This window comes from Podarcis filfolensis (assembly GCF_964270895.1).
Source record: "Podarcis filfolensis genome assembly, chromosome: 11".
Classification (NCBI taxonomy): Eukaryota; Metazoa; Chordata; class Lepidosauria; order Squamata; family Lacertidae; genus Podarcis; species Podarcis filfolensis.
The window spans coordinates 16,737,485-16,761,575 of NC_139613.1; the positions used below are offsets into that span (position 1 = coordinate 16,737,485).

At 43.5% G+C, this 24,091-nt stretch overlaps 1 protein-coding gene across 1 annotated transcript in view; it reads right to left on the reverse strand.

Annotated features, from left to right (window-relative positions):
• The window catches only part of PRLR (prolactin receptor), a 129,879-nt gene extending 107,494 nt beyond the window's left edge, over nt 1-22,385 (reverse strand). The window contains exon 1 of the mRNA XM_083575591.1: nt 22,192-22,385. The gene's annotated coding sequence lies outside the window, so the exon portion shown is untranslated. The remainder of the gene's footprint in view (nt 1-22,191) is intronic.
• Nucleotides 22,386-24,091: the final 1,706 nt, after the last annotated feature.

Below are 24,091 nucleotides of genomic sequence, written 5' to 3' on the forward strand. Positions count from 1 at the left end.
GCTTACCTAGCCCTTCATATTTTATTCAGGTTGGCACCCTTGGAAGAAAGGAATGGGCAAGACATTCCTGTTTCCCAAACAAATATGTAGACTTAAAACACAGCTATTGAAATGCACCCCCCTTCAAATGCTGCCATGCAGTTCTTTGACCCAAAAAGTGCATACAAAAATGTGGATATTAGGCAAAAATGCACTCACATTGATGAAGAAATAAAGTTTAATTTAAGTTTGAAAAAGTTAGGAATTTAAATTGACACCTTCTACGGATACATGAATCTAAGCTCTGCAGTTCAGAGAATTCCTTTAGCTGCTGACATAATATTTGAAAATTAATAGCACTGTAAAACCTGAAATGTCAGACCAAGCCTGGCGCCTTGCAAGAGCTCAGCTCCCCCTGCAATAATGATTGTTAAGCTACTGGATAGGAAAAACATTGCAGACTTTGCAGGACCTTGCCGCTTCTGCTAGCAAACTCAGCAGGAGAGATGGGAGAATGTGGAATAGATTAATGAAATTTATGCCTTGCTTTTCCTCCCTAAGTAGCCCAGGGCAGCAAACACATAAGTGATACAACAATGCAATTAAAAATAAAATAAGATAAAGCATATTTAAAATATCTAATGTGTCTGAAACAGTGGTTCCCAAAGAGAGGTTGTGGGATTATCGGGGGCGGGGGGTGGGGCGGTGGAGGTATAAATGACATCAGTTTTGTTGAATTAAATAAACCAAATAGTTTTAATTGGGTTTTGAATAAATGTGCAATTAATTGTTAATGTTTGACAGTGGCACAAAGAAGTTTGGGAACTACTGGTCTAAAGAACTGCATACTCTCAAAGGTAGCAGAGAAGAGTATCTTCCAGCCATCAAATGCCTATTTAAACAGTGATGTTTTAAATTCCTCCAGAACATTAATGAGGGAGACAAATGCAAGTCACCAGGAAGGGCACACCACAAAGGAGAGCCACCACCAAGGTGGTCCTGTAATGGGTCAACAACAACCACACCCAACAGAATACAAATATGTAAACAACTTGCTTCCCCTAGCACAGAAATAACATTTTCTTCCCAACATAGAAGTAACCTCTCCCAGCATGGAGATTAATGTGCAAAGCAGCCCAGAGTCCCTGGGGATGAGTCTGTCCCAGAAAGACAAAACCTTATTGCTTAGCTTCCCTATTCCAATAGATCAAGTACATCTAAAAGCAACAGCAGGCACTGACTTAAAATGATTGCAATAAGCACATTTTCCAGATGCAAACCACCTGGATTATAAAAACAGTAGTAACCTTGAATTATCTTGCATGGAAAAAGGTATATGCCAAAAATGTGGTCCTGTAGGTGTTCAGTTCCTTATACAGTTAAGGATATCTATGCCCAATAGACTGAAAAGGCATTGATACTTATGGATTATTCAGTTCACACCCAAAATATACATTTAAGACACTTTAATAGTCATGGCTTCCCTCCAAGAATCCTGGAAAATCTAAGTTGTTAAGGGTGCCAAGCGAGTTTCAGAGACTCACAGAGCTACAATTCTCAGAGTAGTTTAATAGTCAGCCACCTTCCCAGTGCCCCAAACTCCTGGCCTACCTGGTGGAAAGTTCAAAGATGCAAGCAAAGTCCAAAGGTCAGGAAACACAGTCCAGGGTCAATCCAAGTAGGCCAAGACTGAAGTCCAGCTGCCAAGATACTGTCCAGAGTCAAACCCAAAGCAAACTCCTGTAGAGGTCCAGGAGCACCCAAGCCAAGGTCTGTCAACATGGGCAGTTGAGCAGCAATTCAGCTCTGCTTCCCTTTTGTACTTTGCATGCTGATTGCAGCACCTGGGCTTGGTGAGGCCTGTGACTCTCACCTGTTCCAAGTCTACTCCAGCTGAGGAATCACGCCCCTCCTGCTACTCCCTACGCCTCAGAGCCCACCGTGTTTATGGGGACAGGGGGCCCTCTTCCTTCTCCCTGTCGTCCTGCCAGTTCATGACCCCCAGGGAACTCTGAAAATTGTAACTCTGTGAGGTGAATTCTTAGTTGAAGACTAAGAATACCCATTTTCCAGCACTTGCTCATGCCTGTTAGTCCTCATACAACTTCTGTGTCTCTTATCACTGACAAGTGTGCCTTCACCTTCTCTATGAAGTATATTTATAAACTTCATTTAATCTATGTACCGTATTTTTCGCCCTATAGGACGCACCGTCCCATAAGGCGCACCTAGTTTTTTGGGGGGGAAATAAAGGGGAAAAAATTATCCCCCCCCAGGCACGGGGCTGGGGCGGGGGAGGCCCAAGCTTCCCCCGACCCCAGCCCCCAAACAGGCAGCTCTCTGCAAGCCGTGGGAGCCCAGCGCTGGCTCCCGCTGCTTGCGGAGAGGTCCGCGAAGCCGGGACGCGCTGAGCTCAGCGTGCGCAGGCTTCGGCATGCAGGCAACTCTCCGCAAGCAGCGGGAGTGCTCCCGCTGCTTGCGGAGAGGTCCGCGAAGCCTGGAGAGCGAGAGGGGTTGGTGCGCACCGACCCCTCTCGCTCTCCAGGCTTCAGCGAAAGCCTGCATTCGCCCCATAGGACGCACACACATTTCCCCTTCATTTTTGGAGGGTGAAAAGTGCGTCCTATAGGGCGAAAAATATGGTAGATACCAGGGCAGGGTACAATGCATAATATAGACAAATGCTACATCAGAACAAAATAAAGGTAAAGGGACCCCTGACCATTAGGTCTAGTCGTGGCCGACTCTGGGGTTGCCGCGCTCATCTCGCTTTATTGGCCGAGGGAGCCGGCGTACAGCTTCCAGGTCATGTGGCCAGCATGACTAAGCCGCTTCTGGCGAACCAGAGCAGTACACGGTAATGCCGTTTACCTTCCCACCGGAGTGGTACCTATTTATCTACTTGCACTTTTGATGTGCTTTTGAACTGCTAGGTTGGCAGGAGCAGGGACCGAGCCACGGGAGCTCACCCTGTCACATGGATTCAAACCGCCGACCTTCTGATCAGCAAGCCCTAGGCTCAGTGGTTTAACCCACAGCGCCACCCGCGTCACTCAGAACAAAACAGAGGCAGCTAAAAACAAAATGGTATCCCGAGATGGAGACGATGCCACTTCTGAATATCTTAAGGCAGCGCTGGGGAATCTTTGGCCCTCTGGATGAATTCCCATCAACCCCAGCCAGCATGGCCAATGGTTAGGGATCATGAGAGTTGTAGTCCAGCATCATCTGGAAAGCCAAAGATTTCCCCAGCCCAGTCATAAGGAATGGGAACGCTGATACAGGTATTCCTTCAGAGATTTAGATCCCAAACTGGTTGGTGCTTTAAAGACAAATACCCTGAATAGGGTTTGGAAGTGAATAGGCCCCATAGAATACTACCTGCTCAAGTTGTGACAGTTGTGGACTGCATAAACTCATAGGTATTACCCCAGGAAACATAACAAAACATGTGCATCCTTGACCAATCCGGATGACATGGGCAATTTCTTCCCAGTTCCCAATTAAGTGACTGGCTCAGCTGGCAGAGCATGAGACTCTTCATCTGAAGGTCATGGGTTTGAGGCCCTCATTGCACAAAAGATTCCAGCACTGTAGGGGGTTGGACTAGATGATCCTCATGGTCCTTTCCAACTCTACAATAATATGATTGTATGACTAGAGGGAAAGGGGGGGCATGTACTTACCCCAGCCTACTTTGCAGTAAGAGAAAAGAGAGACTGAAAACTTCATATGTGCCAGACAGACTTGCCTTCAAGTATCTCTCCTTTCTACTGAAGAATCATTAAGCCATTTAAATTAGTTTTTTTTTTTAAAAAGCGCTCACTGCCAGTCTCAATAATTAAACCCACACAGAAAGAACAGCAGACATTTTGAGAAGGTAAATATTCCATTGTACAAGACAATGCAAGCTTTTCTGCTCTTCAAGGTCTGGAAAATATTCTTGGTGTTTACAGTGTAAAAAGTGTTCTTCTGGAAAATTGTAGTGCAAAGAAAGTAATCATCATGCTCAGGATGTAATTTATTTTTTCTTTCAGGGCTGCACAAATTGGCAGGTGAGAGGCAGCGGTATATCTTACGGTGAAAGTGTTTTCACTCTTCATACTGTAGTATCAGATGGATGCTGAAGAACACCAATCACTCATGTCCAGAAGACAGAAGCAGGTATCAAACAATGTGCACCCACACAGCCTATGGATTCCTTGAGCAATGCAGTGCCTTTGTTGTCACACCCCAAGCTATGTTAGTGACATTAAATGTTTTGTTAAAAGCATGTTGTTCTGCTTTTTAAAGCCAAAGAGCAAAACTTAATTAAAAAAGGAATGAGCTACTAGAACAGGCATAGGTAAACTCGGCCCTCCAGATGTTTTGGGACTACAACTCCCATCATCCCCGACCACTGGTCCTGTTAGCTAGGGATGATGGGAGTTGTAGTCCCAAAACAGCTGGAGGGCTGAGTTTGCCTATGCCTGGACTAGAACATGTATCCACTCGGACAGAAATTCAGTAAGCACTTCTGATGGGCACTTTCAATTTGATTTAGTGGGATCTTCATGCACAGTAGGGGGAAAAGAGGGGAAATATGCATTACCTCTGGGGCTGTGGAATGGAAGCGTGGAGATCACAGGGCGCTTCCAGATTTCATTCACATACTGGCAAATTCAGGCTGCAAAATTAAAGTTGAACTCGCTTCCCGTCAACATTGGAGGTTTTTAGATAAGGCAAGGGGGATGAAAATGCATTAGAAAGCATGGGACCATTGTTTGATGCAATGTTGAATACGCCCCCCCCAAAAAAAACCCAATCAGAATCAATGCAAGGTAAACAGCTGATCTTCCATGAAAAATACTTGTATACAGGCAACGACTGATACACGATGTCCGTTTGATGTGCAATCACACATTCACACATGGCGCCAAAACCAGAAGTGACCATAAAACATCACTTTATTCCTGCATGCTTATTAAATTTCACCAAGGAATATATAAATATTAAATTTGGTTAAGCAAAGAATGATGCAGCACAGCTTGCAAATGGGAGAGGTAAAGGGATTAAAACAACAATCAACGCCAATTTCAGGTTATGTAAGAGTGAGAGTACATTCATAAACATTACAGCTCCTCAGGCTCCGCATGCTGTGTCGGTAACTGAGGAGTAAATCTATCTGTGGAACAAGTTTTGACATGGATTCCAGAAGCACGTGTGGACGCCCATGAATTATGTGGATTTTCTGAGCACAGCCCTGCCAATAATGTTGGGACAGTGTTAATATTATGAGGGGTGGTTGTTGGAAGGGAACAGGAAGAGTCTGACCCTGCTGAAAGCTGCTAAACCACAGATGGTACCAAACAAATTCAAGGATTCCCAGGACTCCTGGATGACCTGCTTATGAAACTCCACACACACACCCCTTACCTGCAAGAGCTAGCCTACTAGGTGTGTGAAACTCAATGAAGCCAAAGTGGGTCAGCTTTCTTTGCAGAGCCTTGGCCTGCTATTCTGCCCTATATGCACACTTCACAACACATATTTTTCTGACCATACTGCATTTCTGTATGTTATTTTCATAGATACCTGCCTTGTGATGCAGACTTCACCCTAGTACAGTGGTACCTCGGGTTACATACGCTTCAGGTTACATACGTTTCAGGTTACAGACTCCACTAACCCAGAAATAGTGCTTCAGGTTAAGAACTTTGCTTCAGGATGAGAACAGAAATTGTGCTCCGGCGGTGCGGCAGCAGCAGGAGGCCCCATTAGCTAAAGTGGTGCTTCAGGTTAAGAACAGTTTCAGGTTAAATACGGACCTCCGGAACGAATTAAGTACTTAACCTGAGATACCACTGTACATGCATTTTTGCAAGACATTGCTTGGCAGGAGAACGGCGTTGCAAAGTTTGGAGCACTGTGCAAAGTTTGGGTGGCTGTGTTTTGGTTCGCATATTGTTTTAGAAAGTGTGGGTCGGGTAGGTTTGCTTTTAAATCAGATGTCTCCCCACTTCCTATTCCTGGGTCTCCTTGTTCTTACTGTCCTTGGATCTTGGCATCTGTTTACCCTGCTACACCTTAGTCTTTGATATTCTGCAAATTCCCGATCCTAATCTTGTTTGTCTCTGGGCCTCCTGCAGCCTCTGCATGCACTTCTCTGCTCCTTGACTTGCTCACGTGTATTATCCATGACCTACTTCTGTCTTGGTTTAGCCTTAGTCCTAATTTTGCAAAGCCTTTCATGGATCTAACTCTGTATGTAAATTTTCCAATTTGGTTCACACCATTTGGGAGTATCTAAAATTGCAGAGTGCTGAAAGGGTACGGTAACTGATTTTACCTTATCCACTGATCTTACATTTAATTCTTTAACAATCTCTAGATAAACACCTGTTCTCTGGGAAAGCGCTTTGTAGCAAAGGTTCATTTTGCAGTACGGATAGGTACATGTTTTCTTATTCGGCCTAGCTAAGAAACACTTTGTATCTGAGTGTTGGATCTTGATTGTTGCACAAAGACAAGTAGGATTAATAGTTACACCTTTACATACATTTGCCAAGGCATGTTGTTGTTTGATGAGGAATAGGGGTAAGCAGTTAAGCAGGTCATTTGAACTCCCAAATAAAGGGGGGGGTGCATTTTGTTTCAATGACAGGCTGAGGGGGCAATCTGGTAAAGACTCACCTCCCTCCATTTGTTGGTCATAATATGAACCGGGCTCCTTTCTCTAGTTATTTGCAAAAACAAAAACAAAGCCCCCCCCAAACCCTGCATTTAAGGGCAGGGCTACATAACTAACATGATGGAAAATTTGGCCCACCTGTAAGTAAAGTCTGTGTCAATGAAATAACTGCACAATCCCTCAGATTTTTTTGTCTTCCTTGTTTCAGCATCTGGATTCACAACCAGCAAAGGTTGCTGTGTCAGTCTACAGTCATGCATCAGGTTACAGATGCTTCAGGTTGTGTTTTTTTGGGTTACAGACCCACTGAAACCCAGAAGTACCCGAATGGGTTACTTCCGGGTTTTGTGCATGCACAGAAGAACTAAATTGCGCTTTGCGCATGTGCAGAAGTGCCAAATCGCAACCCGTGTGTGCGCAGATGCGCTGCTGCAGGTTGCGAACACTGCAGGTTGTGAACATGCATTCCGCACGGATCACGTTTGCAACCCGAGCGTCCACTGTACATGAAAAAAATCCAAAAATCCACAGTCAAAGCTCAGTCAGTGGTAAAGCCCAAATTTTGCATGCAAATGTTCCCAGATTCAGTTTCCATGTACGGCTGCTAATGTTCAGCCCTGTCATTGCTGACAGTATTGAGCTGGAACATGAAGGAGCAGCAGCTGTACTGTGAAGCAAAGGGAAGCATGCTGCTTCAGGCAGCAGAAATTAGGGGGCCAGTCAGAGACAAGAATTGATATCTGAATGGTGCAGCAGGACTTAACTTAGCACAGGAGGAAGGCATCATCTGGTGCATTACTTCACAGGCAATGGCCATCCACTCTAGTTTGTCCACAGCCTCTGTTATTCAGAGATATACTGCCCCTGAGCATGGGCTGTGAAGTGCCCTCTGGCAAATGTTGAAGCCAGAGGGCACTTCAATGTGAGGGCCCTGAGGACACTTGGAGTTGTAAGCAGAAGCCGCTCTGAGTCAGAATGTCGGTGTGTTGAGTGTTTTCACTGATGCAGTTCTACAACGCTGTGTAAGGAGAGGGAGACGATACTCACCCTGTCATCTGCCAGAAATGTCTGTCCATCCAACTACACCTCTGTTTGTCTGTCTTCTGCCCACCCCTCTCCACCTCACCCATTTGAAGCAAAAGATTGGTTTCGTTGATTTTTTATTTTATTTTTTAAAGGGAAGCAAAGCTTTCATAAGGATGTGTGTCTAAAAAAGAGGCACATTTCTTTTCTTTTCTTTTCTTTTGAGGTTATGCTGGGGAAAAAAGCAAAAAGCAGAGACATCACCTTGCCAACAAAGGTCCGTATAGTTAAAGCTATGGTTTTCCCGGTAGTGATGTATGGAAGTGAGAGCTGGACCATAAAGAAGGCTGATCGCCAAAGAATTGATGCTTTTGAATTCTGGTGCTGGAGGAGACTCTTGAGAGTCCCGTGGACTGCAAGAAGATCAAATCTATTCGTTCTTAAGGAAATCAGCCCTGAGTGCTCACTGGAAGGACAGATCCTGAAGCTGAGGCTCCAATACTTTGGCTACATCATAAGAAGAGAAGACTCCCTGGAAAAGACCCTGATGTCGGGAAAGATGGAGGGCACAAGGAGAAGGGGATGACAGAGGACGAGATAGTTGGATAGTGTTCTTGAAGCTACCAGCATGAGTTTGACCCAACTGCGGGAGGCAGTGGAAGATAGGAGTGCCTGACGTGCTCTGGTCCATGGGATCACGAAGAGTCGGACACGACTAAACGACTAAACAACAACAAATGTGTTCTATTAAAACATATGGCTCATCCATCATGGCACCAGCCCTTTCATTAAAAACAGTCAGTTTCCAAAAGGAAGCCCTTCACCTGCTGGCAGAAGGGCAACAAGGAGAGAGCCAGTCTATATGTAATGACTTACATGATGTGTAATGACTTACATAATACCGCTGGGAAATGAATTACATAATTTTGATATGTCTAATTCCATTGGTAGATTGTGAAATGGTTATTCACATGCATATCAGGGACAGCCAATGTGGGGCTCTCCCGATGTTGTTGATCACAACTCCCAGCATCTCTGACCACTGGCCCTACTCACTGGAACTGAGGGGAGTTGCTAGTGTCAAGCCTGCTTGTTGGCTCTCCCCAATGTAAGGTTACATTAACTATTTTTGGTCAGGACTTGGGGAGGTTAGCCTCTCCAAAACGACATGGGAGAATGTGGTGCTAATGTCCAATACCAAGAAGAAGAAGAAGAAGAAGAAGAAGAAGAAGAAGAAGGGGGGCATTTCTAGAGGGTTTGGGGGAGGTTGCTTGTTTATAGTGCAATTTGTCTGATTTGTTTATTTTGCCTGCATTCCCCCCCCCCTTTTTGTGTGTATGAGGTGTTTCGAGGGGTGGTTGGAAGCACTGCAGAGTTTTCTTCTTTTTTGTAGTGCCCATGACAGTTTCTTTGATATCTACTGTGAATGTTTCCTTGGACTGCAAATGGTTAGAATCATAGAATCATAGAATCATAGAGTTGGAAGAGACCACAAGGGCCATCGAGTCCAACCCCCTGCCAAGCAGGAAACACCATCAGAGCACTCCTGACATATGGCTGTCAAGCCTCTGCTTAAAGACCTCCAAAGAAGGAGACTCCACCACACTCCTTGGCAGCAAATTCCACTGCCGAACAGCTCTTACTGTCAGGAAGTTCTTCCTAATGTTTAGGTGGAATCTTCTTTCTTGTAGTTTGGATCCATTGCTCCGTGTCCGCTTCTCTGGAGCAGCAGAAAACAACCTTTCTCCCTCCTCTATGTGACATCCTTTTATATATTTGAACATGGCTATCATATCACCCCTTAACCTCCTCTTCTCCAGGCTAAACATGCCCAGCTCCCTTAGCCGTTCCTCATAAGGCATCGTTTCCAGGCCTTTGACCATTTTAGTTGCCCTCCTCTGGACACGTTCCAGTTTGTCAGTGTCCTTCTTGAACTGTGGTGCCCAGAACTAGACACAGTACTCCAGGTGAGGTCTGACCAGGTTGTGGGACACCAGCTTTATACCATCACAAGGCACCTTCTGTTTTGAGTGGGAGTTCACAACCTGAACAGCCCAGGTGGAGTGCACAGAAATATTTCGGTAACTAAAAACACTATGCAATTACAGAGAGTGGCTACACATCACAGTCATTTAATGATTTTGCAGTCGCCATTTCCTTCAGCTCTTGACAGACATTTTGGGGAAATTTTAAAGAAAGATCAGCAGGATCAAATATAACAGGTAATATAGCTGTGAAAAGATGACACAGTTAGCAGAAGGAGAATTAAAGTGCTAAATATGACATATATAATAAACGTACAACATGAACGACTGTGCTTTATTTTGTTTTGTATTCGGAAAACATTCATACAATTCGGTTCCTTTAGAACAGGGGGGACCAACTTTCACTTTCTATTAAAGGGCTGATTTTTATTTTTATTTTTATTTTACATATGTCACAATTTCCCTATTGAGCATTGCATATATAATTTTCTTTGAAAGGTGCAGAGATGGAAATGTTTGGCAGGCCAGCTTAATTACAGACCCTCCAAAGATGTAGAAAAGAAATGATGGATTTTTCATTATGGTAAGCCATCATGCATTATTTAGCCAGCGTGTGCAATTACACGTTCCGTTTGAGGAGAGCTCTTTGGATGTAATTGGGCGTATATTGTTAATGAAAAGCCGTTCCAGAGACTTTGCCATGCAGCCTTCCAAATCTTCCTCATCAACTTGAACCTCTTTCTCCAGTATTTATGAATTCCCTCTTGCAGATGAGAAGTGCGTTCAAAGTAACAATTTCAACACCAAGGATGAAAGCACTCAACACTCCAGTCCAGCAACTGCTCTCTGGCTAGTGTGGGGCAGCTGCCTCAAGCAGCTGATTTATGGTGAGATCAAAAGGTAGCAAATGGATGGGTGTTATTTAATTCACTGCAGACAGGGAGATGCAAAGGGATTTTTCTACTTCAGCTGCCAAAGTATGGGTGACTAGGATGACTTAGGATACTATGCACCATGACTTGCAGACGGTGTGTGTGTGTGTGTGTGTCAGTCATTTGTTGCTCTGCTTGAAGCAGCAAAATATTTTGGGCCAGTCCTGGTGTAATAGGTGAGTTACATGCCACCCACACTGCATGGAGCAAAGGAGAAAAGTGCTGCAGATTCTCCCCTCCATTTGCACAGATAGACAATGAATGCAGGGATGTAAGGAATATTGACGCAAACTCTGAACAGAATATTGGCTATTTGTGGGTGTAGTGTTAGGGCCTTGCCAATAGCTGTGTACAGAAGGCAAATGTGTTTTTCCCCCTTTTAGATCTTGAACAAAAGCACTGAAAGATATACACATGTGGGTTGCAATTTAAAAGCAATTACCCAGGAGACTAATCTATACCACGCCGTCAACAGTGCCAAGAAATCCCATCCTTCATACACAAGAATGGTACAGAAGACAGACATAATGCTTGAGGGATCTAAGATCAGAACATCTATACATCAAAAGCAGCAGTGGCTTGGCAGCAGCTCTATACACTGGAGCCCTTAAATGTGCCTCATCTATAATCTTCAGCAGCAGAAGAAAAAACAGGAGGAGCAGCACAAAAGAAGTTCTTCAAAGTCAAAAATGGATTGAACATGAAATCTGAGAGGGATACTTTTCACAGTCTTCCCAGTACAATACAAGCAATTTATGGCTCCTTCTATTTTCTGGGCTTGCAAAATAAGAGGTCTCCATTCTCATCTCATTTATACTTGTGTAAATCAGCAGGAGTCATTTTGTGAATCCTCAATGGTCTCAGGCAGTCAGAAAATGAAGCTGGAAGAAGCTCATTGAAGCAGCTGCAGCTTCAATACATATTTTTTTAAGGGTTTGATGCTGGAGATGAGCACTGCAACTCTCATGAGCTTTTCACCAGGAGTGCAGAGAATCAATCCCTGCTTCTACCACTTTTTCAAACTGGTTCTTGAGTTGGTCAGACTTTAAGAATGAGGTCTTTTTGCATGTAAAAGGTAAAGGTTTAGGGACCCCTGACCATTAGGTCCAGTCGTGACCGACTCTGGGGTTGCGGCGCTCATCTCGCTTTATTGGCCGAGGGAGCCGGCGTACAGCTTCCGGGTCATGTGGCCAGCATGACTAAGCCGCTTCTGGCGAACCAGAGCAGTGCACGGAAATGCCATTTACCTTCCTGCTGGAGTGGTACCTATTTATCTACTTGCACTTTGACGTGCTTTCGAACTGCTAGGCTGGCAGGAGCAGGGACCGAGCAACGGAAGCTCACCCCATCATGGGGATTCGAACCGCCGACCTTCTGATCAGCAAGTCTAGGGGTGAGCAAATGCGTTAGTTTCCATTTCTCCCGCTTTCTAATTTTCCCAAGTTCAGTTGCATGCCAAGGCCCCATGACTCCACAATTCCCTGGAGAAATGAATATGCGCATACTGGACAACAGCCTATTGGGGTTTGGGAGCTTGAATAAGGGCACAACTATTATTGGTTAAAGTAGTGAACAGTTTGGCGTAGGCATTGGGTTAAGCCATTGCTATTCCACTCCAGTCCGTCTGCTGGAAGTGTATCGAAGAAGAAGAAGAAGAAGAAGAAGAAGAAGAAGAAGAAGAAGAAGAAGAAGAAGAATTATTTTATTATTTATACCCCGTCCATCTGGCTGGGTTTTCCCAGCCACTCTGGGTGGCTTCCAACAAAGTATTAAAATACAGTGGTCTGTTAAACATTAAACGCTTCCCTAAACAAGAAAACCACATCTTTCAGGGAGTGGCCTATGACCCACATCAGGCATGTCCAACTTCAAGTAGGCTGTGATCTACAATCCAATATCAAAACTGGCAGTGATCTACCACCCTCTGAAGTCATTTAAGATAGGTAGAAAGATACAGTGGTACCTCTGGTTATGTACTTAATTTGTTCCGGAGGTCCGTTCTTAACCTGAAACTGTTCTTAACCTGATGTACCACTTTAGCTAATGGGGCCTCCCGCTGCCGCCACACGATTTCTGTTCTCACCCTGAAGCAAAGTTCTTAACCCGAGGTGCTATTTCTGGGTTAGCGGAGTCTGTAACCTGAAGCGTATATAACCCGAGGTACCACTGTAGATAGATGATAGATAGATAGATAGATAGATAGATAGATAGATAGATAGATAGGTCTCTATTTCACAGATACAGTAGTTGTGTTTGGATATCATCATGACAGATCCAAATAGTTGTTAGATGGACAAGTAAATAAACAAGTGAGAAAGGTCAAACTATATTTTTATATTAGTTTACAGAGATCTGAGGAGCCAGTCAGAGTGTGCCAGGCTTCTCTATCTTTCCCCTACTGTTGCTTTAATTCGCAGCTTTAAAACCTTGTTGCGTTAAAACCTTTCCCTTGCTCAAATTCATGTAGCGCTAAGGGGTCCCCCCCCCATGTGTTTTGTTCTTTGCCTTCCTCATTGTTTGTGGAGGGGTGAGGCTCCTTTCTCATTCCTTTCTTTGCATTTGAACTAGCGGGTGGGCAGACACAGAGCTTTTCATTTCCCGCCTTCCCCCTCCACCAAATCCCCCTCACCCCACCGCTGGAGCTCTAACCCTCGAGAGCACAGTGCAGAGCAACCAATATCAGTCCCAGGATCAACTCATCAATCACGATCGATGTCTTGGGCATGTCTGCCCTACATCAAACAGGGGTACCCCTTGTGGGGTCCCCATTGGAGGAGTAGTATAGGCCTAGCCCCCACCACTTCATTTGGTTTTTTACTGGCTAATTTGACAAAGGAAAGGAATAAGTAAGGGGATAAAGGAGAATTGGAAAAAGAAAAAGAAAAAGATTTTTAAATGTATAAAAATTACTAATTCTCAACATTACACCTCCAGCATTTATCTGTATTAGACAGTGTCTTCCTGCAATGTGGAGTCCAATATGCTTCAGTATACAGAGCAGGGAAATAAGCAGTGGCAAACAAATGGTAAAGAGCTTTTTTAAAAAGACAGGAAGCTAGAAAGGTTTTCTATCATTTGAAGCTCCTTCTTCACCTCTGAATTTTCATGGATGAACATTTTGCACATCTCTAATGGGGGGCGGGAAACCTCACGAGAAAGTGTTATTTGTAACAGTTAAAAAGTGCCAAAATTAATTTTCAAATCTCTGGGATCTGAGGTCTCAAATAAAAAGAAAGGCAGGTCGTTCTGGCACTCTGACCCCAAACACATTTATTTTGGAACCGTTTTGCTTTCACATGGAATGTACTGCCAAACGAACGTGCTGAGGATCTCAGTCCAAATGCGGCAGAACCATGTAGAGGAGAAAACATGCATCAGAGTCCATGCCAGACTTAATGAGCAGCTACAAACATAATTTTCTTGGGAATTGTGGGCACTTTAAATATGCAAAAAGGGGAAAACATTTCATGCAATTACAGAAAGCAGATGAGACTCTCTGCTTAATATGATTTTAGGCGGTTTGTGCCCACAGGATATGCCAGCACTGCAGATGCTCAAAGGTCTTCTATCAAAAACAGACAACAATAGCCTATTGCTTTTGTACCATCGACAAAACAAGATGGGGACCCTTCTGGTTTAATAAAGATCAGCCTGTCACCACCACCGTTCAGAGAGTTTCCAAGCATCTGAAAACTCCCCATCACAACCTGAAATGCAGATAGCAAGCATAAACTTTCAAGTGTAACCAGTGAACCTCAGTTCACTAGGCAAAACCTATTTAGCACGGGGCGGTTGTTGGTTTTTAAAACTGTGCGCTGGCTTAAAAACGCAACCTGTTTTCCTATGCAAATCTTTTGAAAGAGGGTTTAGCCTGTAAATACAAATGACCCTGGACTACAGCCAGACAGCCAGAATCTAAAAATAGATGGCTTGGTAACATCTATACTGCAGACATCAAGGCTGCTGTTTCTAAGCTCTGTACAGCACCTAGCACACCATTTAAAATTAACTAAATGCAGCTTACTGTCTATCATGGGGGACTTGCCTGATGGTGCTCTTGTTGATTAAACTGAAGCTGTTTTGGACTCTTTTTGACGTATGGACAATCAACTAAGCTGATTATCATCCACGTATCAGCATCTCACTCCTTGCCTTCCGCAATCCTTTTTCCAGCTCTTACATAGTTTGGGTGCATATTGGGAAATACTGCATTCATATTCCTGATTGTAAGGCTAGTGCCTCTGTCTCATTTTCTAATGTTCCTTTTGCACTGCAGTGGCTTTTTTTTTAACCATTTTATAACGTATATAAAATGGAGAACACAATTATAACAACAGACAAAAATTAAAAGATGAGAAACAAAACTATAAAATAGGCACATTGAATGAGTAGTTGCACAGGAATTAAAATAACAACGTCCAAGTATAGACTGTCAACTTTATAAGATTGGCAAGTATAGCTCTAGATTTGTCAGTCTTGTGACAAGGGCTGTCTGTGGTTCCATTGTATATGTCATAAATGAATGCCAAATCGCATTAAAAATGTTTGGAGAGGCTAGTCCTTGTCAAAAACTCAAATTATGTGTGATTTTCTCCATTATAGCTATATTCCAGAATAAGTGATACCAAGCATCCCGTGTAAGATTTTGGGCTGATTTCCATTGAGTTGCAATTACTATTTGTGCTGCTAATATCATATATAAGAGTAGACCAATTCTTTTGACATTTACATTGGTATCATTAAAAATATTCAGTAACATTAATTTTGAACAACAAACAATAGTTTCTTTAGTTTTTTTAAATCATTTCTGTTGAAATTAAATTCCAAAAATCTTGCACCAACTGACATTTCCACCATAAATGATATGTCCCACTTTCATTGCAACCCCCAACAATTAGGTGATATACCATAGATTACAAGAGAACATTTTTGACATTTGCAAAGGAGTGCAGTACCATCTGTGTAATAATGTTAATGAGTTTTCCCTAAGTACACTGGAAACAGATTTTAAGGGTTACAATTTCCAAATTTCATTCCAGTCCTTGGAAAGAATTTGTGTATATCTAGTATTCCTTCATGGTTCACTGCCTTGTCATGGCAAAGGGGCTTGAATAACTCAGAGAAGCTATGAGCTATGCTGTTTAGGGCCACCCAAGACAGGCAGGTCATAGTGGAGAATTTTGACTAAACATGATCCACCTGGAGCAGGAACCGGCAAGCCACTCCAGTATCCCTGCCAAGAATACTCTATGGACAAAGACAACCATAAAGAAGGCTGATCGCCGAAGAATTGATACTTTTGAATTATGGTGCTGGAGGAGACTCTTGAGAGTCCCATGGACTGCAAGAAGTTCAAACCTATCCTTTCTTAAGGAAATCAGCCCGAGTGCTCACTGGAAGGACAGATCCTGAAGCTGAGGCTCCAATACTTTGGCCACCTCATGAGAAGAGAAGACTCCCTGGAAAAGACCCTGATGTTGGGAAAGATTGAGGGCACAAGGAGAAGGGGACGACCGAGGATGAGATGGTTGGAAGTGTTCTCGAAGCTACCAACATGAGTCTGACCAAACTGCGGGAGGCAGTGGAAGACAGGAAGGCCTGGCGTGCTCTGGTCCATGGGGTCACGAAGAGTCGGAAACAACTAAATGACTAACAACAACAACAGTTCCTATATCTTTTTAAGGTGTTCCATAAATTCATAAGTTACATTAATACAATTTAGAAACTAATCTCCCCTACACAATCACCCACTGTGCTTAATAAATTTTCAAATTGTGTGTTGAGTCTCAGAGCTTGTATCTTTATGTGTTCTTTTATAATAAAACTACAGGCATCCCCCTCCCCCCTTACATGGGTTCAACTTGCACACATTCACCTTTATGTACTTGGCAAATAAAATAAAAAAGGGGTGGAAAGGGGGTGGGTATCCAGGAAATCCCACTGGCCAATGAACCCAATGGTGTTCCTACTATACGCAAATTCATGCATACATACGGGACCCAGGAACCTAACCCTCACGTAAATGGGACTCGCCTGTATGAATTTGATTAAAATATTTTTTTTTCTGTTTTTCTTTTTCTTTTTTTCTTTTTTTCTTTTTTTAAGGCATGAAATATACTTTTTCTCTTCCTGGGAATGTTTAAGCCGTTACAATTCCAGGTTAGAAGTTGCAGAGCCATGATGGGATTATTTACTCCTTCCTCCTACAGCTCCCTGTTTTTGTTCCTCGTCCGTCGGTGGTGCCGTGTTCGTGTCCAATGATGGATGCCCCTGTCCTGGAAATGTCTCTTTCTGTAGGTCTTCTTCGTGCTCTCCCAAGAACTTGTCTTTATCACTTACAGTCTTTATTCTTCTCTTCTTTCCCTTATATTTAAAAGACAAGCCTTGGGGAAATTCCCACCTGAATGGTATGTAGTTCTTCTTCAGCAGTGTCACCAGGTCCTTATAATGTCCTCTTGCGTCCAAGATACTCTTAGGGATGTCTTTAAAAATCTCAATAAAAAAGTCTTCAATTCGAAGGGCTGTTTGGTAGTGCAGGTTCAGTATTTTATCTCGCTCCTCCTTTGATCTTAAAGTAATAAGACAATCTCTGGGTCGATTCTTCTTCTGTCTTATTCCCAATCTAAATGCACTTTCTATCTTAAAGTCCTCTTTCTTCAACTCCTGCTTCCAAAAATCAGAAAATTCTTTTGTCAAATATTCCACCAAGTTGTCTCCTTCCTTTTCCGGCACAAGTCTGATCCTTAGGTTCCTCTCCTTGCGTTGCATATCCTGCATAGAGAGTGCCAGTTCATATTCATCCAATTTCTTGTAAACTGGTGGAAATTTTTCCTCCGCAGCAGTTGCAATTTCCTTAGCTTCCTCAGCTATCTTTCGTGTTATAGATGAATCTTCCAATAATTTCCCAATTGCTTCTGCATTTGAGTTCACTTTATTCCCTAGGTCAGTTATACTTTTAGTATTTAGGTCAATTTTCCCAGAGATTTCTTCAATTTTTTTATTTGTTTCAGCAACTTGTACTTTAGTTTCAGCAACTTGCAATTTAGTCTCCGCACCTTGCTTTTTTAGTTCCTCCAAAGAGTCATTTATCTTCTCCAATACCTTAGCAAATGATTCTTCTGTAGACATTGCTTTCACTTTTGGCTTTGCAGCCACTATAGTTCCAGAGGCTCCTGTTACAGAAGCCCTTCTTTGCATGAAAGGGTCAATTTTGTATTGTCTGCCAGATCTCAAGGTTGTTTCTTGTAAATCCCCTTTCTCTTTACCATCTGCCATAACAAAGTCTTTTAGTCAAGGTCATTCCCAGACTTTGGAGCTCATAAACAAAAGTTCTCAAATTTTAAACTCCACTTGTTGCTGAAACAATTTGTAGGTCCTCTAGAGGGCGTAGAGTCAGTTCTATGCTTCTCAAAATAATCCCACACTCTTCAAAAAAGAGGGAATAAAAGTTTCCTAGTCCCTTTCAATTTTTCTTTTCTCTTTCAAGGGGATCCCAATCAATAGTGTCCTGTAAGTAACTTTGTAATACCACAAAAACAGTGTTTCAAATTGGAAGTAACCAAAGTCAATTTAAGATACTTTTTAGCTTCTTATAGCAACAGTCCTTAGCCGGTTCCTTTTCTCCGGCAGTCCGATCCCAGGTTAAAGAGCAGCGGTACTTAATCCAATTCTTTTAAATTGGCAGGGAAACACTTTTAAAATCTTCTTCCCCCCCCTCCTGCCTTCGGGGGGGGAGTTCTTTGCTTTGGTGGTGGATTTCTTAAATCCCGCAAGTTTCCTCTCAAGCAGTTACAGCTAGAGTGCCTTTCGCTTTGATCTTGCTGCAGAACGGAAAGCAGACTTCCTTTTTAGTGCTTATCCGTCTCGGTGCCCAATTCTTTATTTTAGAGTCCAATTTATACTTTAGCAGTCAATCCTACTCACGGATAGTTGTTCTTTTAATCCAATTTCACGGGAAGAAGTCAGCGCTCTCCGCTAATGGCGACGCGGCTTCGCTTCGCAGGCTGGGTGAAGACGACTCTCAGCACCGCTCCAAGACCCCTCCGCTGCTCCGGAGCCTTTAAAAAGGCTATTTCGCAGCGTCGGGGGGGCGCAAAGGTGCCCGCCGAGTCTCCAGTTCACAGGCAACGCGCCTGTGATTTTTAAGGGTCCCCGCTTCGCCGTAGCTGACAGGACCCGAACCCGCGAAGCAGATCTCTCCCGGAGCTCCGGTTGAGATCCGCCATTAAGCGCCGGCGCTAACCGGAAGTCCTGAATTTGATTAAAATAAATCCAGTTTGTGTGAAACTGTGGCTTTTTGACTGATACACCAACATACAGTCATACCTCTTGTTACGTTTGCTTCAGGTTGTGTCCCGCGGTGACCCGGAAGTACCAGAAAGGGTTACTTCCGGGTTTTGCCGCTCGTGCATGCGCAGACGTGCAAAATGACGTCACACGCATGCGCAGAAGTGGCAAATCGTGACACACGCAGACGCGGGTTGTGTTTTGCTCATGTTGCGAACGGGGCTTCAGAACGGATCCCATTCGCAACCAGAGGTACCACTGTATTGTGCCAAATTTCACCAGCATCTTGTGCTAAATTTCACCGACAACAGTGGGCTTGATATGACAGAACAACAAATGCCATTGGATAGCATCACAAATCCCCCCACCCTTGTGCTTCTGTTCCCCCCATGAGTCACCCAAGCAAGCAAAAGGAAAGGGCACCACTCAAAATTTCATCACTTTACTCCCATAATGTTCTGGGATAATGGGGTTACAAACTGGTGTTTTCCCCCCCTTTTCTTTTCTGGAAGCAATTAACGTGGAAATGAGCGTTAAACTTCCACTAGATTGCCAGAAGTTGCTTCCACGTCACATTGAAAACTCGAATATAATGCAGAACTAAACAGTTTGGGAAATGAGATAAACTGCCATGTGAAGGCAGCCTTTGGGAGGGGGTTACCTCAAAAACGCCCCCCACCTTGTAAATAGCTTAAATAAATAAAACAAATAATAAAATGAGGGACAGGAAGGATGTGTTTATTATGTGGCAAGAGCCCTGTGGGTAAAGAAAAATTGTGAGAGTAGCATGTTCTGCTGGGAGGGATTGTGAGTTTTACATACTGCAACTGGGATTCAGAATGATTGAAGTAAGCTAATAGGATCCACCGCACTAGGGAGTTAGAGCTAGTTAATGTGCATTAGGCACACAGCCAAAAAATCCAGATATCAGGAGGTCATGAACTTGTAATGTGGAAAATGATCTGGAATTAAAACAGAAGGAACCCTGCAGAAGCTTGTTTCTCTTAAAAACACCGCATTTATTATTATCATCATCATTACAGTGGTACCTCGGGTTAAGAACTTAATTCGTTCTGGAGCTCTGTTCTTAACCTGAAACTGTTCTTAACCTGAGGTACCACTTTAGCTAATGGGGCCTCCCGCTGCCGCCGCACGATTTCCGTTCTCATCCTGAGGTAAAGTTCTTAACCTGAGGTACTATTTCTGGGTTAGCAGAGTCTGTAACCTGAAGCGTCTGTAACCTGAAGTGTCTGTAACCTGAGGTACCACTGTATTATGATATATTTATTTGTACCCCATCATTTTCCCTGACAGGACTCAGGGAGGCTAACATAAAAATGCAAAGCACTAACAACATATAAAAAGCAATTTAAAAAGCCAAACAATTAGGCACTGTTAGAAGTAAAACTATAAACATATATAGGTAAAGGGGTAAAGGGACCCCTGACCATTAGGTCCAGTCATGACCGACTCTGGGGTTGTGGCGCTCATCTCGCTTTATTGGCCGAGGGAACCGGCATACAGCTTCCGGGTCATGTGGCCAGCATGACTAAGCCGCTTCTGGCGAACCAGAGCAGCGCATGGAAACGCCGTTTACCTTCCCGCCGGAGCGGTACCTATTTATCTACTTGCACTTTGACGCACTTTCGAACTGCTAGGTTGGCAGGAGCAGGGACCGAGCAACGGGAGCTCACCCCGTCGTGGGGATTCGAACCACCGACCTTCTGATCGGCAAGTCCTAGGCTCTGTGGTTTAACCCACAGCGCCACCTGCGTTCCCATAAACATATATAAAATCTATCAAACCATACAAATAATTACAATAAAAGCAATACGTACCATTATAATCTCATTTACACCATTTAAAGAACTATGATACTGCTTTATACAGTCATTACTTCCCCCAAAGAATTCTGTAAACAAAGAAACTGTAGTTTCTGAAGGGTACTGTGAGTTGTTAGGAGACCCCTGGCAGAGCTACATGTGCAAGTTCATATTTCAAGACTGACTTTTCATATGCCAAGCTTTCCACACCCCAATGCTTTTTAACAAAATCCTTTTCTTCCATTCCAGAATTCTTTTTCACATCTTTCACATCTTTTGTACTCTTTTCTTTTCCCACCCCACCAAATTCATATTTACTTTTTTTTACCAATTAATATTGCTTTTGTACCCTCATCATTGGTACAAGGGCATTTTTAGCTTTTATTAAATTTAACAGAAGAGGAATCAACAAACAGTATCACAATGGATACGACCCAACCAATCTCTAGCATTTCCCAATCATATCAGCTGTCAATGGCGTTTAACAGTGCTTACTCCCGGGTTAGTGGATTGCAGCTTAACTCTTCCAGACTTGAAAGTGCTTAACTTTGGCTGGATTGTGCTAAGCATGCTCACATCGTAAGCAACTAGAGTGTGGCTGATTATAGTTTCCCTACTGGCTTTCAGCCAATCCCTTCCACCCTCTGTATTAAGCAAATTATGAATAGCTAAGCGCTAACATTCTTGGAGGATCATGCAGCCTATAAAAGTATGTTTGGGTTTTATATCCAGATGAATTGCTGCTTCTCCCAGATATAAACACACGAGAGTGGACAAAGACTGAGAGTTCATAATCTGCACAGTTACAGATGCCTCTGTGATGCTCTTAGGCATACCAGGCATGTTGCGTCGCAAGGGAGCATTTGAAACAAGAAAGAAAGCAAAAGAGTAAAGGCAGGCGAAGTCAGTGCTTGTGCACCGTGTCATTATTTCAATCCCAAAAATACTTCTCTGCATATCTTTCCACACCCACCCCTCCAACAAAATATTCTCTTTTGTGTACATTAGGGTGCAACAGCTGAGTTTGGTATATCGGTGCCTTCTCTCCAAAAACAACTTGTCAATCTCCTAATAAAATAAACTTGTGTCACGCAATGGGGCGTAAGCTTATTATTTCAGCACCACAAATGCAAAGCACCAGTCAATATTTCAGAATGAACTGCTTACTTAAAGAATGAACTGCTTACTTTCCCTTACTTAAAGGGAAAGTGAGGTTAGTTGACTTAGCTGCCTTTCTGAGCTCTTCTACGCTTTCCTGTTCTGACTTGATTGTTTTCGGATTCCATGGCTGAAAACATTGCTGGCTTTCTCTGGCTGGGAGGCGCTGGTTCATCCTAACTTTATCACAACTGCTTCATAAAGTTCTTAAAAACTTGCATTCTAAAAACAACGCTGCCATCACTTTCCTAAACAACATTTTCAGTCATCACCCATTACTGCACCTTTAATTTTCTTAACAATAACCGGTCATTCATAACACTTGTCTTACTTACAGAAAGTGTCCATCTCAGCTGGGAAACGAGTCAACTGTTTGAATAATCCACCTTCAACATTTCAGTTAAGTACACAGCACAAGGTTGTTTGTCTAGTTTGCAGATAGCTTCACCTTCCAGAGGGATACCTGCATAGTACACACCAGATAGATTGTGTTGTGCTCTGATAAGGTCACTGAGGCTTAGCTAGAATCTAGCAATGCTTAATCCTCATTGGTCTTTGCCTGCTTAGCACAGGGCTGTTTCCTTGACAACGCAGTTGCAGTTGCTACAGCATCCTTGGCCACATGTGATGTCAAGGTTTGATGTCAACATAAAAAACCCCTACTTACTACTTTATGATTTATGTGTACATCTGCCTGCGCTCTTTCTCCCTCTCTCTGTAGAGAATCTTTTACTCATTGGTTCCCCCCCTTCCCATTCTGGAAATTATTTGTCTCTTATTTGCCTGGGAAATGCATTGCAAATTCATTAGCAAACACAGGGAAGCAAACGCATCAGTTCCAGGCCAGTAGTGTTGACAATTGCTACGACGACCTGTTTGTTTGGAAGGAACTTATTTTCCAAATAAGTGTCCTTGAGATTGCAGCCTGGAAAATAGTGACTGAGGCAATGATAAAAAGCAGCTCCACAGAAGGTGATGGTGGTCTAGTTCCTCTTTTTTCTTCTGTAGTAGAGCTTACCTGGCATCATGGACATCACAGCAATTGAGTGGTCCCCTATCCTCAGCTCCGTATCCTTGACTGCTGAGGGTGAGAGTGAGGAAACGTGAAATGTCAAGACATCACAGTGTGAGGTATGTTCTACTCAGGGTGATGGTGGTGGCCTAGACTCAAGCCTTCCATTTTAGGCTATGTCCTCCCTCCACTATCAGAATTAGTTTTGGGAATCACAAGTAGGGAAGAGCACTTAGGTCCTACTTCCAGGCTTCCTGTAGGCCCAGCCCTTCAGTTCAGACAATTTAAAATTCAGTATTAAAAGCAGTTTAAACAAATTACCAAACCACAGAGCCTAGGACTTGCTGATCAGAAGGTTGGCGGTTCGAATCCCTGCGATGGGGTGAGTTCCCGTTGCTTGGTCCCTGCTCCTGCCAACCTAGCAGTTCGAAAGCACGTCAAAGTGCAAGTAGATAACTTCTCCGGCGGGAAGGTAAATGGCGTTTCTGTGCACTGCTCTGATTCACCAGAAGCGGCTTGGTCATGCTGGCCACATGACCCGGAAGCTGTACTCCGGCTCCCTCGGCCAATAAAGTGAGATGAGCGCCGCAACCCCAGAGTCAGCCACGACTGGACGTAATGGTCAAGGGTCCTTTTACCTTTACCTAAAGAAATTACAGTCTCAGGAATAGAGTCAATCCTGAAAACACACCTCTCAAGGGTCAAAGGTCAGGGTGCATCTTCAGCATTCACCGAAAACCGTATAGCAAAGGTGGGGAGAGAACTCTACAACTTTGGGGCTGCCACAGAGAATGCATACCCCCTCAACTGTCCCAAGTTCAGTGGGACATCCTGGAATTACAGAAGCCACCCCAGCTTCTGATTGGATCCCAGAATGTCCTATTTCTTGGTCCGACACTCTGGCGTGAGTCCCACAAGAACTCGGGAACAAAAAACTAGCATCCCAGTATCGATCAGCGGGATGTTGGAGTGTATGAGAATGCCAGCTCCTGGACCACCCCTCTCCTGGAACTGCTGAGATGGTGGAACCTTCTGCATGCTAAGCAAATGCTATACCTGAGACACTGAGCTATGTCTCTTTCATACTATCCTATGGCCCATGGAATGCTCATAGGATTATAGCCTAAATATGTTATCATGTGTTAACTGGATGTTGTTTTATCTTCTTCTCTTTTTTACTAGTTATGCATTTTACTGCTGTTGCCCACCTCAAGTGCCACAAT